Source organism: Anomaloglossus baeobatrachus, chromosome 7, assembly GCF_048569485.1.
Source record: "Anomaloglossus baeobatrachus isolate aAnoBae1 chromosome 7, aAnoBae1.hap1, whole genome shotgun sequence".
NCBI classification, from domain to species: domain Eukaryota; kingdom Metazoa; phylum Chordata; class Amphibia; order Anura; family Aromobatidae; genus Anomaloglossus; species Anomaloglossus baeobatrachus.
The window spans coordinates 291,364,218-291,380,049 of record NC_134359.1 but is presented as its reverse complement, the minus strand read 5'-3'; the positions used below and the strand labels follow the sequence as shown (position 1 = coordinate 291,380,049).

At 52.7% G+C, this 15,832-nt stretch overlaps 1 protein-coding gene across 3 annotated transcripts in view; it reads left to right on the top strand.

Moving 5' to 3' along the window:
- Positions 1 to 1,202: 1,202 nt before the first annotated feature.
- The window catches only part of LOC142246424 (uncharacterized), a 32,620-nt gene continuing 17,990 nt past the window's right edge, over positions 1,203 to 15,832 (top strand). For 2 of the 3 annotated variants that reach the window (XM_075319474.1, XM_075319473.1), the window contains exon 1: positions 1,204 to 1,411. The gene's annotated coding sequence lies outside the window, so the exon portion shown is untranslated. Of the gene's footprint in view, positions 1,412 to 15,832 lie in introns of all 3 variants that reach the window. The other variant, XM_075319475.1, reaches the window with a different exon arrangement.

Here is a 15,832-nt window from a genome sequence, read left to right as displayed (position 1 = left end):
TGATCTCTCCTCTCGGTCCACTGCTCTCTGTTGTGATCTCTATTCTCGGTCCGCTTTTCTCTGTTGTGATCTCTATTCTCGGTCCGCTTTTCTCTGTTGTGATCTCTCCTCTCTCCATGGTCTGCTACTCTCTGTTGTGATCTCTCTCTCTCGGTCCTCTGCTCTTTGTTGTGATCTCTTCCCTCAGTCCGCTGCTCTCTGTTGTGATCTCTCCTCTCTCCATGGTCTGCTACTCTCTGTTGTGATCTCTCTCTCTCGGTCCTCTGCTCTTTGTTGTGATCTCTTCCCTCAGTCCGCTGCTCTCTGTTGTGATCTCTCCTCTCTCCATGGTCTGCTACTCTCTGTTGTGATCTCTCTCTCTCGGTCCTCTGCTCTTTGTTGTGCTCCTGCTTTGTGGGTGACATCATCTCCCCGGGCCTTATAAGGCTCATGAGGAGAAATAACTGTGTCTTCAGATTGTTACTCAAGACTTTAGTTTGTTACTCTCCTCCTATACCATGTTACTGGGGTGATCGGAAGAGGATTATGGAGAGCCATTAATCCTTGTTTGATATACAATTTTGTTCCATTTTGATCCCTACTGTCACCCATTCAATCTCTCTATGTGGCAATGCCAAGTTCAGAGCAATATCCTCTTATTTGTTTTTCTAAAACATTAGTTTCCAGGAAGAGATGACATTCCGCTGGACAAAATCAGAGTATTCATGGATTTTTGTAAAAAAAAAAAAAAAAAAAAATTCTAGGTCCTAGGCTCGGGTTCCACTTCTGGCTGCCCCTAATGTTACGTTATCTAGATACAATGTATCAGTCCGGTTGGTTGATTGTCTACACAGATACAATGTAACAAATAACAAATAAGATAATAAATTAAGTTTCTTGTTTGCTTTTTATGATGTATAAATAAAGTATCAATCCTGCGTGCCGAATGTGCAAATTAATATAACAAAAAAAGTTCTTATTTTTTTTTAATAAAATTTTTATTTTTCTGTTCACTTGTAGATTTGAGGTTGGGACCCTCTGATCACTCAGTACGGGGGGGGAGGAAATGTGCATGAGCTGCAGCCATGTTTTTGCAAGGTTTTGTATTGTCTGCAGCATGTAGGGGGTTAAATGGTCAGCATTCTGAGTGTTTCCTGTTCTGCGGTATATTATTGCAGCACGGTGCAGGAGGGGGTTAAAGAAAAGTCTGATTATAAGTGTAGTGCACAGGTACAGAGTCCGCACCAACATTCGGTCAGCTCACGGGCAGGAAGCATTGGGCGGGAAAGTTTTGGCGGGACGCGCCATGTTACGCGGTGACTTCCTGGTCTTCGCTGCAGAGAGATTCCACCGCGCCGGAGCTCAGGGCTCAACATGTGTTCGAAGCTATTGATCTAAGAAGCTGTCGCTTCGGAGCAACCGTGTAGCAGAGGTGAGCTTGTCAGGATATGCACAGACTGTCGCTGACAAATCTGTAAGTAATTACTGTATAAACAAGACGTAAGGTCTCAGGAATGATCCAAGGAGAGCGGCACGTCTCTGCAGACGGACATCTTACTTCGCCTTCTTCTTACTCCTCTCTTGGCTCCAGGACCCCACTCCAAGTGATGGCCGGACACCAGAACCCCACTCCAGGTGATGGCCGGACACCAGGGCTACAGAGAGGAATAAAATAGATACAGGGGTCTGTATCTATTTATGGGGGCTATTTGAGTGCATTTATCTAAGGGGTCTGGTATCAGTCTACGTTGACCGAGTTTACGGTCTGTAACGAGGGTAATACATAGATATCATGGGGCCCTGTCACAAACCACCGGGGGGTCACTCAGAAATCCCCCGCGCTGGCTACCAGTACGTCACAATCGGGGGGTAACAAGTGGGGGTCACCCCTCCTTTATACCTCCCGACCGACAGACAGAGCACGTGACGCGCTCTCTAGCGCCCCTCTTATAGTCAGGCCAATTATGGAATTGCCCGACAATAAGCAAGGAGGCCGCTATACTACTTATGCCGATTATTGAAGGGTCCCCGGTGAGAGTAGGGTATATATTCCCCCGACCTCCGCGGGCGGAATATATAATGTCTTCCCGAATCTCACTGGCCTCCCCACAATAATCCTTGGCACAACTCGCTGCCACCAACCGCTTCACGGTAACTATTAGCCGAACACACAGACGTGGGATTCAAGATCGAGATAACAGAACAGCCCAAGATTAATTATATAATTTAATCAGCCTAAAGCCACACTAGAAACTACAATATATACAATAGGGAATCTACAGAATATACAGTTATGTCAGAGTACAGTTACAATCAAAGCATGGGTTACAAACAGGCATACACAGTTCCAGCAGTTACCTTGTTGCGTCTGGCCACAGGGGGGCGCTGTACCCAGGTTTCTAGGATCCTTCCCACAGATGTTTCCTACACGTGCCCCCAGCGAGAAGAACACTGGAAAATGGCCGAAGTAGGGTTATCAACCTGGGCAGATCCAGGTCCCCTCCTACCTTAGTGACCTCACAGGGAGCACTGCTCCACCCCTGGCTTGAGTTATGGACAATATCCCAACATGGAATATGGGCCATAACTTTGCCTGGGAGCGTCGTAGGCGGACGCCAATGCTCTCATTGTGACAGTTATGAATTTAGCTACAGAACGAGGGGACTCATGACCTGTCTGCCAGTTCCCCATTGGCTGATATCACGCCTGGGGCATTTCCCAATGTCCTGCTCCCATAAAAAGGGTGTGCCGGCATCGTCCGCATGCCGAGACACCATTTTTATGGTTGCCATATTTATCGGAAATATGGCTTGCGAGATATGAACCATTTTTTACTGGAGTCGTTCTGTCTGGCTATTTCCATAGCCTTGCTAACTAGCTAGCAGCTCCTACTACAGGGTGACGGCAGGGAGTCATCCTGTGTCCATTGTTCCCACACCACCTAATTTCCATATCACAGGACATGGCCATGGAGGTGTAAGTGGAACACTGAGAACAAGAAGGGAGGGGGCACTGCCAGGGAGTGATGAGGGATTATGACTGGAGTCATAATTCATCTTCATATCCCGGGATTTGCCTCACACCTCCCCCCTTTTGAGGGCGCTAGGGGGCAGCACACTCCGGTGTTCCCCCGTGCGCCCGTCCGCGACCTCTCCTTGTCGGGACAGCCCGTCTGCGTTACCGTGGTCACGGCCCCTTTTGTGGCGAATGGTGAAGTTGTATTGCTGGAGCGCAAGGCTCCATCGCAACAATCGCCCATTCGTCCCAGAGACGGTGTGCAACCAGCTGAGGGGATTGTGGTCCGTCTCCACGATGAAGTGGCGCCCGTATAGATAGGGTTGCAGACGCTGCAGGGCCCACACTATGGCCAGGCACTCCTTCTCCATCGTGGAATAGGCAACTTCCCTTGGTAACAGCTTCCTGCTCAGGTACAAGACTGGGTGCTCTTGGCTCGCAGAGTCCACCTGGCTGAGCACCGCACCGAGGCCGAAGTCACTGGCGTCGGTCTGTACTACAAACGGCCGCGTGAAGTCGGCTGCCTGTAGCACGGGCGGGCTGGACAGGGCGTCCTTTAGGGCCTGGAAGGCTGTCTCGCAGTCCATTGTCCAATCGACTGCAGAGGGCAGCTTCTTCTTGGTGAGGTCCGTCAAGGGCTTTGCCAGGCTACTATAGCATGGAACAAACCTCCTATAGTACCCAGCGGTCCCCAACAAGGACATCACCTGCTTCTTGGTCCTGGGGGTGGGCCAGGATGCGATGGCTTCCACTTTCTCAGGCTCGGGCTTCAGTGTTCTCCCACCTACCCGGTGACCGAGGTACTGGACCTCGCTCATGGCCAGCTGACACTTTCCCGGCTTGATGGTCAAACCTGCCCGGTGGATCCGCCTGAGCACCTGTGCTAGATGCTCTAGGTGGTCCTCCCAGGTGGGACTGAAGACGGCAATGTCATCCAGGTACGCGGCCGCGTACCCTTCAAGTCCCTTGAGCAGGGTGTTGACCATCCGCTGGAAAGTGGCAGGGGCATTCCTCATCCCGAATGGCATCACCGTGGACTCGTACAGTCCAAATGGGGTAATAAAGGCAGAGCGTTCCCTGGCCTTGCGAGTCAGGGGGATCTGCCAATATCCCCGGCTCAGATCCATGATGGTCAGGTACTGAGCCCCGGCCAACTGATCGAGCAGGTCATCGATGCGTGGCATTGGGTACGCATCGGCGACCGTGACCGCATTGAGCCCCCTGTAGTCCACGCAGAACCGAGTGGTTCGGTCCTTCTTAGGGACGAGGACTACAGGCGAGGCCCAAGCGCTGTTGGATGCCTGGATCACCCCCAGCTTCAGCATCTCGTCAATCTCCTGGCGCATGTGTTGCTGCACCTCCAGGGAGACCCGATATGCTGAACGCCGGATCGGGGGATGATCCCCAGTGTCCACGTGATGGACAGCCAAGTCAGTCCTTCCGGGCTGGTTGGTAAACAACCCCCGGAAGGGGAGGAGGGTGGCCCACAGCTGGGACCGTTGGTCTTCCAAGAGCTGGTGGCCAACCTCCACATCCTCAATGGATCCGCCTGCCCTAACCTGGGCTAGCATATCCAAGAGGGTTTCCGCTTCTCCCTCCTCGGGCAGGTTGCACACGGGGAGCGCACATGCCTCCCGCTCATGATGTGCCTTCATCATGTTCACATGGAAGGGCTTCCGCCTTCCACGGGCAGGGTCCAGGGTGACCAGGTACGTTACAGGGTTGAGCTGCTGGTACACGAGGTATGGGCCTTCCCAGGCTGCCTGAAGCTTGTCCTGTGGTACGGGGACCAGTACCCACACCTTTTGACCCACTTGGTAGGTCCTCTCACAAGCGTTCTGGTCGTACCAACGCTTCTGATCGGCCTGGGCTTGAGCCATATTGTCGTGTACCAGTTGCGTCAAGGCCTGCATTTTGTCCCGGAAGCGCATGACATACTCGATAACCGACACTCCAGGGGTGGCCAAATCCCCTTCCCAAGCCTCTTTCACCAGAGCCAGGGGGCCCCGCACACGTCGCCCGTACAGGAGCTCAAACGGTGAGAATCCTGTTGAGGCCTGTGGAACCTCCCGGTAAGCAAATAACAGGTGTGGGAGATACCGCTCCCAGTCACGCCCATGGGAGTCGACCAACATCTTAAGCATCTGCTTTAAGGTGCCATTGAACCGCTCGCACAGGCCATTAGTCTGTGGATGGTACGGGCTGGCCACCAGATGTCGCACCTGGACTTGCTTACAGAGGGCCTCCATCAGCTGGGACATGAATTGGGTCCCCCGGTCAGTGAGCATTTCCTGGGGAAAACCCACTCGGGAGAAAATCTCCAGCAATGCGGTGGCCACCTTGTCAGCCCGAATGGACGACAAGGCCACTGCTTCTGGGTACCGGGTGGCATAGTCCACTACCGTCAGTATGAAGCGTTTCCCGGAGCTGCTGGGGATGGCCAGCGGGCCGACCAGATCCACAGCCACCCTCCTGAAAGGCTCATCGATGATTGGCAGAGATACTAGTGGGGCTTTGGGGTGTGGCCCCGCCTTCCCCACTCTCTGACAGGTTTCACACGAACGGCAGTAGGCAGCCACATCGGCCCCCATTTTTGGCCAGTAGAAATGCTGGTTTAACCTGGCCTTGGTCTTAGCGATCCCTAGGTGTTCGGCCATCGGAATCTCATGTGCGATCCGCAACAACTCCGTCCGGAACGGATAGGGTACCACCAACTGTCGGTCCCTGGGCCACGCCTCCGGTGAACCCTGCTGGACCGTGGCCCGGTACAGCCGTCCTTGGTCCCAGACCACTCGCTCCGGGTCCGAGTCCGAGGGAGGCTGTGCCGCCTGCTCCTTAAGAGCTTTCAGGCTGTCGTCAGCTTCTAACGCTGCCTGAAACCCCTGACTAGATGTGGCCAGAATCGACGAGACTGTCACATCTTCAGTCAGTACCCCGGGACCTGTGTCCTGGCCTCCACCTGACTCGGCTGCCACTTGGTCAGAAGGGGAAGAGCTATCGGACCTCCGGGAGGCCCCTTGGCTTCCAGCACTCCCACTGCGGGTGACAGCGGCCACAGCCGCTGCGACCGTGGGTCGTGCCTGCTCCTCCTCCGTTCCTGACCAAGTCGCCGGTTCAGGCAGACCTACCTGGCTTCCTGACACCCCGGTTGTGGGGGAACCATGCACCGAGATCTTACCTGGGAGCACTTCCGCTCCTGGACCGGCCCCAATCTCACCTGCCTGTTCCCCTCCTGCAGCAACAGAACCCCGCTGTGAAATCTCTGGGGACCCCACATTTGCTGTGGTAGCCCCCACCCCACACACTGGTCCTCCCCCTGCAGCACCCTGCTCTCTGCTTATCCCTGCAGAGGGCAACAGATCCCAGCTCACAGGCTGGTTACTTGTAGAGGCATTGTCACACCTTTCTCTGACCCCCTCCCCTGTCACAGCTGCAGCTGAGTGTGTGTCTATGGTGTCTATGCAAGCAGAAATATCAGAGTTCACTCCCTCCTACCTTACATCATTCATAGATAACACATTAACATTGTTAGGAGTCATGTCAGTACGGGCTGAAGGTTCAGCCCTTGGGGGGGGCCCAAACTGGGAGGTTATCTGCCCCAAATCTGTCCCAAGTAGCACGTTTGCGGGGATCCGATCAGTTACCCCCACCTCCCTCACCCCTCGCCCTTTGCCCCAGTCCACATAAATGTCAGCAACAGGCAGCGCCGGGTCAATGCCTCCAATCCCGGAGACAGCGAGGGTTTTTCCAGGGATCAAGTCTTGGGGGGACACCATCTCAGGCCGCACCAGAGTCACCTCCGAGGCGCTGTCTCGCAGTCCTATGGTCACAGACCGGCCGACGGTGACAGGTTGGAAGCTGTCCAGGGACCTACCACCACCCCCACCCACACAATACACCTTGGGCGGCCCTTGGGACGGGGACGGAGCCGGGGCCTTGGGACGCTGAGGGCACATGGCCTTGAAGTGTCCAGGTAGGTTGCACTGGTGGCACCGTCTTGGCTCTGCCACGGGCCTGGAGAGGGGAGTTGAGGGGGACACCCCCTGCAGTCTAGGGGCAGGTGGGGCAGTCGCAGAATTCATCTTACCCCCTCTCCAGGTGCTGCTGGTGGCTGCTCTCCTGGCTTCAGGAGCCCGATTGTTGGTGTAGTCATCGGCCAGGGCAGCTGTAGCCGTGGACCCCTTTGGCTTCTGGTCTCGGATGAACTGGCGGAGATCCTCAGGGCAGTTCCACAAGAGTTGCTCCGTGATGACCAAGTCCAGGATCTCCGGTCCGGTGGAAAGCTGCAGGCCTTGGGTCCAGTGGTCGGCAGCTCGGGCAAGTGCCCGCCGGTGGTCAGCCCAGGAGTCCTTTGGTCCCTTCTGTAGGCTCCGGAACTTCTTGCGGTAGGACTCTGGAGTGAGGTTGTACTGTTGGATCAGGGCCCGCTTGATGGTGTCGTAGCCCTGATCTGCCTCAGCAGGCAAGTCCCCAAGGATATCCAGGGCCTTACCCCTTAAACGGGGGGTCAGGTATTTGGCCCACTGGTCCTTGTCCAGATGGTGCTGCAAGCAAGTCCGTTCAAAAGCAGTCAAGAAAGAGTCCAAGTCTCCATCCTTCTCCAGCACTGGGAAGTCCTCAACACGGACCTTTGGAAGTTTGGTGTCTCGAAGGTCACGTGTGGCTGATGAGGGCCGGAGCTGAGCTAGCTGCAGCTGGTAGTCACGGTCTGCCTGTCGCTCTCGCTCTCGCTCTTCACGCGCTGCCTGCCGCTCTCGCTCCGCAGCCTCACGCTCTGCGTGCCGCTCCGCAGCCTCAGCGTCACGCGCTGCCTGCCGCTCTGCCCTGCGCTCTGCCAGGAGTTCCTTGTAGCCCTTCTGGTCTCCAGCCTGGAGAAGGGCCATAGCCATTTGAAGAAGGCTATCCGAGCCTCCCAGGCTCGGTGGAATGGCACGTGGTGATCTGCGGCACGCTGCAGAGCTAGGCGATTCACTGTCCCTTTCAGAGCGGAGGGCTGGCATCTGGCTCGTTGAGGAACCTTGGGTGAGCTCCTCCTCATCTTGTCCAGCAGTGCCAGGTTGCGCAATGTCCTCGGCAGAACGGTTTTCTGGCGTCGAGCTCCTGGAGGACTCGTGGGCAACCTCCTCATTGCTGTCCACAGCACCGTCCTCCCTCTCTTCGGCTCCTGCCTTAGCATTGGCCAGTTGCATAGCTCTGCTCCTGGTGCCATCAGCCATTCTTGCAGACTTTTGGTCACTGACACAGAACTGACACCTGATGCCTCCACACACCTTACAGTATCTGCACTCTGACACTCTAGTGTTGAGCTAGTCTGAAGACCCCAGCAGCCACAGCTGCTGCAGGCAGTCTTTAGTGTCTGGGAGTATGGGTCTCACACTCACACACACTATTATCTCGATCCCACCGCTTGCCACCAATATGTCACAAACCACCGGGGGGGTCACTCAGAAATCCCCCGCGCTGGCTACCAGTACGTCACAATCGGGGGGTAACAAGTGGGGGTCACCCCTCCTTTATACCTCCCGACCGACAGACAGAGCACGTGACGCGCTCTCTAGCGCCCCTCTTATAGTCAGGCCAATTATGGAATTGCCCGACAATAAGCAAGGAGGCCGCTATACTACTTATGCCGATTATTGAAGGGTCCCCGGTGAGAGTAGGGTATATATTCCCCCGACCTCCGCGGGCGGAATATATAATGTCTTCCCGAATCTCACTGGCCTCCCCACAATAATCCTTGGCACAACTCGCTGCCACCAACCGCTTCACGGTAACTATTAGCCGAACACACAGACGTGGGATTCAAGATCGAGATAACAGAACAGCCCAAGATTAATTATATAATTTAATCAGCCTAAAGCACACTAGAAACTACAATATATACAATAGGGAATCTACAGAATATACATATGTCAGAGTACAGTTACAATCAAAGCATGGGTTACAAACAGGCATACACAGTTCCAGCAGTTACCTTGTTGCGTCTGGCCACAGGGGGGCGCTGTACCCAGGTTTCTAGGATCCTTCCCACAGATGTTTCCTACACGTGCCCCCAGCGAGAAGAACACTGGAAAATGGCCGAAGTAGGGTTATCAACCTGGGCAGATCCAGGTCCCCTCCTACCTTAGTGACCTCACAGGGAGCACTGCTCCACCCCTGGCTTGAGTTATGGACAATATCCCAACATGGAATATGGGCCATAACTTTGCCTGGGAGCGTCGTAGGCGGACGCCAATGCTCTCATTGTGACAGTTATGAATTTAGCTACAGAACGAGGGGACTCATGACCTGTCTGCCAGTTCCCCATTGGCTGATATCACGCCTGGGGCATTTCCCAATGTCCTGCTCCCATAAAAAGGGTGTGCCGGCATCGTCCGCATGCCGAGACACCATTTTTATGGTTGCCATATTTATCGGAAATATGGCTTGCGAGATATGAACCATTTTTTACTGGAGTCGTTCTGTCTGGCTATTTCCATAGCCTTGCTAACTAGCTAGCAGCTCCTACTACAGGGTGACGGCAGGGAGTCATCCTGTGTCCATTGTTCCCACACCACCTAATTTCCATATCACAGGACATGGCCATGGAGGTGTAAGTGGAACACTGAGAACAAGAAGGGAGGGGGCACTGCCAGGGAGTGATGAGGGATTATGACTGGAGTCATAATTCATCTTCATATCCCGGGATTTGCCTCACAGGCCCCATAACAAAAGTCCTAATCAGGCCCCCTTTCCCTTACCACCCCAAAATGTGGTGGACTAGGCAGGGTTACGGTGCATAGGTGCCCCCTTAGTCACCTCCACTCTCTATGACGGCTTGTTAGTAGACCCCACTATCTATAAGGGTCCCCTTAATTGCTACCACACTGTATGAGGGTCTTTTTAGTAGCTTCCATTAGCTATAAGGGTCCCCTTATTGCCCCCACTCTGTATGGATCCTCTTAGTAGCCCCAACTCTGTGTAAGGGTCCCGATGTAACCCCACAATGTATCATGACCCCCTTCAAATCTCCCATGCTGTATGAGGGCACTCTTAGTAGCCCAACACTGTATCATGGCCCCCATAATAGCCTCCACCATGTATGAGGGTTCCTTTTGTAGCCCCCACAATGTATCATGACTCCCTTCGTAGACCCCATGCTATGTCAGGGCACCCGTAGTAGCCCCCACAAAGTATTATGGCCCCCATAGTAGCCTCCACCATGTATGAGGGTCCCGATGTAGCCACCACAATGTATCATGACTCTCTTCGTAGACCCCATGCTATGTCAGGGCACCCGTATTAGCCCCCACAAAGTATTATGGCCCCCATAGTAGCCTCCAACATGTATGAGGAGCCCGATGTAGCCACCACAATGTATTATGGAGCCCATAGTAGCCCCCACTCTGTATCGGGGCCCCCTAAATAGCCCTTCTGAAAATGAGGACCTCCTTAATAGCTTCAACAATGGTCCACCCGTTCTGAAGTCCACAGGATTAAGGCAGCCTGAGGCTTACAGAACGGGGAGCGGCATTGCAAGAAGACCGTGTTGAGGATGACAACCGCCCCCCCTATGCTGTGTGAGGCACCCTTAGTAGCCCCACACTGTATCATGGCCCCCATAGTAGCCTCCACCATGTATGAGGACCCCCCTAAGTAGTACTCCTGAAAATGAGGACGTCCTTAATAGCCGCAACAATGGTCCAAAGCAGCCTGTGGCCTGCAGAACAGAAAACGGCATTGCACGGAGACCATCTTGTCCCGCTCTACTACAGTTTATCTGTATCGGCACAGTGCACACTGATACAGTTAAGGGTGACAGCCATTCTGATGGACCCCTCCAAGCAGTCACCCTCTGCCCCCATGTAGCTAAGCCACTGAAGGGTGCTCTCTGCACTCCACATACTGTATACTATCTTGGAGTCTTGGAAAAAGCAGGACAATTGCCCCTCATAGGGTACTATGTTCTTATATGAGAAATGACTGATAACAGAGAGCAATAGCTTAGCCACTCATCCTGTACAGTTGAGCTGGAGCCACGATTGTGTTGAATGAATGTAGAATTTTGGTGGAGCTCAAGCCCCAGATGCCTCCATGCTACATTTTGAGCCAAAAAAATATTAGTCTCAACATCGACACAATGACAAAAGGTTAAGAGTCAAACATTAAATCAATAAAAACCTAAAAATGCTACAATCATGATTAAAAGAAAAACTGTACATAAATAGTAACCAACAAGCAAGAAACGTAACATTAACATAAAAAAGGGAGAAAGAGTCAGAAAGGCAGAAGGAGAAGCTGCTGAGGCTTCTAGTGCAGGAAGAAAACTGCTAAAAAGGCAGAAAATAACTCATAAAACGGCTAGAAATTAATTTATTCCACATGTACACACAAACTGTTTATTCTGGAAAAGTCTGCAGAACGAGCCCTTACTCCATCGAAAGTTAGAAAACATAATAAAAACATAGGTGTGATGCTAGTCACTACTTACGGAAAGTATAGATGGAAGTGTCGCGGGCGGCGGGGCGTAGCGCTCGCTCGCGCTCGGGTCCGGCGCTGCTGCGATGGCTGCTCGGTGGCTCGAGCGCTGGGCCGGATCCGGGGACTCGAGCGGTGCTCCTCGCCCGTGAGTGAAAGGGGATAGTTTGGTTTGGGGATTTAGTCTGTGACGCCACCCACGGGTTGTGGTGAGGTTGGGCACCACCGCTGCTGGTGACGGGGATCCCGGGAGCGATGGCAGGGAGCAGCTGGGATGTCGTTTTCCCCCTCCGTGGGTAGGGGTTGGTGGTCCCGGGGCCCGGTGAGGTGACGGGGAGGCAGGGTTGGCAAGGTGCAGGGTCGCCTGGACTGCGCAGCGTGGTGCCGGATGGCACGGTTGTACTCACTCAGACACAAATGTACGCAAAGTCTCTGGTAAACCAAACGGCTGGATGGACGGGGCCTACAGCCGGCTGCTGTGGCTTCTCCCGGACGGTTGGTGGTGGCTGCCTTTCCCTGCACCTTTGTGTATGTTCAGTCCCGATGGCTTCCCACCGGTAACCCGCTCCCCAGCGTATATATGTGGAGGAGGAGCCCTTTTGCCCGCAGGCTCTGGCCCTTGGAACTCTAGCTGTGGCGGTAGCTGTATTTCCTTCTACTGGTCGGACGGTTGCCTTCTATCGGGTCTTGGCTGTTAGGAAACCCCTGGGGTTCCGGTCACTGACGGATTTGACCTCTTAATGGCGACTCCAAGCCTGGTCGGGGACCGCAGGCGCTGCCTGTGTGTGTTGGCTTCACTTCGCTCCCCGGTTCGGTACCGGCGGGCCACTGCCCGACCCCGGTCCTACGGTTCCGCGTTGATTCGCCTCTCCTGCAGACGGCCACCACCGTCTGCCAACCTTGCTCTTAGTGCCCAGGCCACGCACCCGGACACGGTCAGTTTACTCCTTCACCACTACTTCACTCCTCTCACTTGCACTTCCCTAACTGATCTCACTTCCTTTTCCCACCTCCAGGACTGTGAACTCCTCAGTGAGTGGGGCCAACCGCCTGGCTCCACCCCACCTGGTGTGGACATCAGCCCCTGGAGGGAGGCAACGAGGCTTTTATGTCTGGCTGATGTGCCTGTCTCGGGGTGGGGGTGTGTGTTCTGCAGTACCTGTGACGACCTGGCTAGTCCAGGGCGCCACAGAAGGATAGTCAGACAAGCCGGGGTCAGGAAACAGGAGGACACAACAGGACACAGGGAGTAAGCAGAAACGCTGTCAAGTCACAGGCCGAGGGTCAGAATTCCAGGAGAGTACGTATTAGATTCAGGGAGCAGACAGAGACGTGGTCAGGTAAAGGTCCAAGGTCAGAAGCCTGGAGGTAATGTATAAGGTCCAGGGAGCGGGCAGAGATGTGGTCAGGTAACGGTCCAAGGTCAGAAGTCAGGAGGTAATGTATAAGGTTCAGGGAGCAGACACAGACGTGGTCAGGAACAGGTCTGAGGTCAGAAGCCAGGAGGTAACATATAAGGTTCAGGGAGTGGGCAGAGATGTGGTCAGGTAATGGTCTGAGGTCAGAAGCCAGCAAGTTATGACAAGAACAGGGAGCGGGCAGAGAGGAGTCAAAGAACGGTCTGGGGTCAAGAAACTTGGATTAGAACACAAGCACTAACACAAGCCAAGAGCACAACTGCAAAACCAGAGAGCATGACTGGCAAGGTTCTGGGAGCACATGCTCAGTAATGAAAAAAGGCAATTACCAGGAAGGTACAACTCGTAAGTAAACAGCACCTTCCAGAACCAGCATGGAAACCTGTGCTGGTTCCAAACAACCTTTCAGCTAGTGCTCAGAGAAACACAGCAGAGCATCTCCAAATGCAAGATGCTCTGCACAAAGGAAACATGTCACTGCCGGCTCTATAGTTCAGGAAGGTGGAGCAGAGCATCACCTGTGTGCAAGATGTTCTGCACAGAGGAATCGTGACAATAGGATTCAATTCATGATTTGAGCACAAGAAAAAAATGCTTTTTATTTTTGTCTTTTTAAAATGTTTTTCACCTTTTTACAGCAAAAACAACCATGAGCCATTAAAATTTTGCAGGCATCTCTAACAAAGGGAGAGAGGGGAGAGACTGCGGGACAAACGAGCAAAGATTATGCTATATTTTAAAAATTTGAAAATAATGAAGAAGCCGCAAAAAAAGACGCCTTCAATGGCAAATAGAGAAAAAAACACGAGCAAGTAGAAAATAAACTTCAAAATTTGGTGCAAAAAAACAAAACATTGTAAAAAGACAAAAAAAATGGGCGCAAAGGCAATTGTGAATGGGTCCAAATTTTGTAATAATTAGAAACGAAAGTTTATAATAATCACACGACATAAACATAACAAACCGCCATGAACTAATTGGTTTGAGTCAAAATTGCCTGCGCTTGAAATTTATGCAAAATTCGGAACCTCCTGAAAGAATTTTTTTTTAAAAATTCACTTGGTGCAAATTTAGCCAAGGTCAGGAAAGGGGTGAAAAAAAATTGGTAACACTTCACTCCTCGCCTGTCCCGGGTTTCAACCTCTATTTCATTTGGAACCTTGTTGATGTTCACTTTCGGCATCTTCACTCTGGGCCTTGGGGCTTCTGATATCAAGTATAGACCTCTGACGTTACGATATCTTGCTCTGGGTCTTCCAAGCTCGTGAAGATGCCTCCGGAAGAGGACAACACCCGGGTTTCAACCTCTATTTCATTTGGAACCTCGTTGATGTTCACTTTCGGCATCTTCATTCTGGGCCTTGGGGCTTCTGATATCATGTAGACCTCTGACCTTACGATATCTTGCTCTGGGTCTTCCAAGCTCCTGAAGATGCCTCCAGAAGAGGACATCACGTGTAAGGTTTCAAAAGAGAGGAAAGACGGGAAGTAGCATTACGGGGGACTGGACAGAGGCAGGACAGGTGACCATTATTTTTCCATCCTACAGTCAGTGCGCTCTAGGTCTGTAGAGACCCCCAAGCATAATAAGGAACATTCCGCTTGTTTTTATATACATCATTTTGGGGGGTTTTCTTGCATAAACTGCTGAGTGGTATTTTATTGATTCGATCCTTCAGGCTGTTTTGCCCATTTATATTTGTTTGTCATTGTCTCTATGTGTCTGCAAAGGGGCAATAACTCCAGTAGGCCTCACCTCCATTTGGAGTTCTTCTCTCTTTTACTCTACCAGGCAATACTCCAGGTGGGCCTCACATCTTCCTGAAGATCTCTATTTTTTCCCATCTATAGGGTGTTACATTAGTTCACCTACAGCTTTCCCCTCTTCCACTGCACAGGGCGTTATTCCAGTTCAGCTCACATTCACCTAAAGCCCTGGGACATTACCCCAATGGACCTCACATCCACCTGCTGCTCTTCTGTGAGCAGCTTGATTATCTCCTACTCTACGGGGCCTCAAACCTAGCTGCAGCTCTGCTCTCTCCCACCCTCCAAGGCATTATTCCATTGATTCTCAAATCCACCTGCAGCTTTCCTCTCTCCCACCCTCCAAGGCATTACTCCGGTTTGCCTCACATCCATCTGCAGCTCTCCTCTCTCCAACCCTACAAGGCATTACTCTGGTGGACCTCACATCCACTTGCAGCTCTCCTCTCTTCCACCCTCCAAGGCATTACTCTGGTGGTCCTCACATCCACCTGCAGCTCTCCTCTTTTCTATCCTCCAAGGCATTACTCCAGTGGACCTCACATCCACCTGCATCTCTCCTCTCTCCACCTTCCAAGTCATTACTCTGTTGGGCCTCACATCCAACTGCTGCTATCCTCTCTCCCACCCTCCAAGTTATTACTCCGGTGGGCCTCACATCCACTTGTAGCTCTCCTCTCTTCCACTCCCCAAAGTCATTACTCTGATGGGCCTCACATCCACCTGCAGTTCTCCTCTCTCCAACTCTACAAGGCATTACTCCGGTGGGCCTCACATCCACCTGCAGCTCTCTTCTCTTCCACTTTACAAGGCATTACTTTGGTGGGCCTCACATCCACCTGCAGCTCTCTTCTTTTCCATCCTCCAAGGCATTACTCCAGTGGACCTCACATCCACCTGCAGCTCTCCTCTTTTCCACCCTCCATGGCATTACTCCGGTAGGTCTCACATCCACTTGCAGCTCTCCTCTCTCCCAGCCTCCGAGTCATTACTCCAGTGGGCCTCATATCCACCTGCAGCTCTCCTCTCTCCAACCCTACAAGGCATTACTCCGGTGGGCCTCACATCCTCCTACAGCTCTCCTCTCTCCAACCCTACAAGTCATTACTCCGGTGGGCCTCACATCCACCTGCAATTCTCATCTCTCCCACCCACCAAGACATTACTCCAGTGGGCCTCACATTCACCTGCAGCTC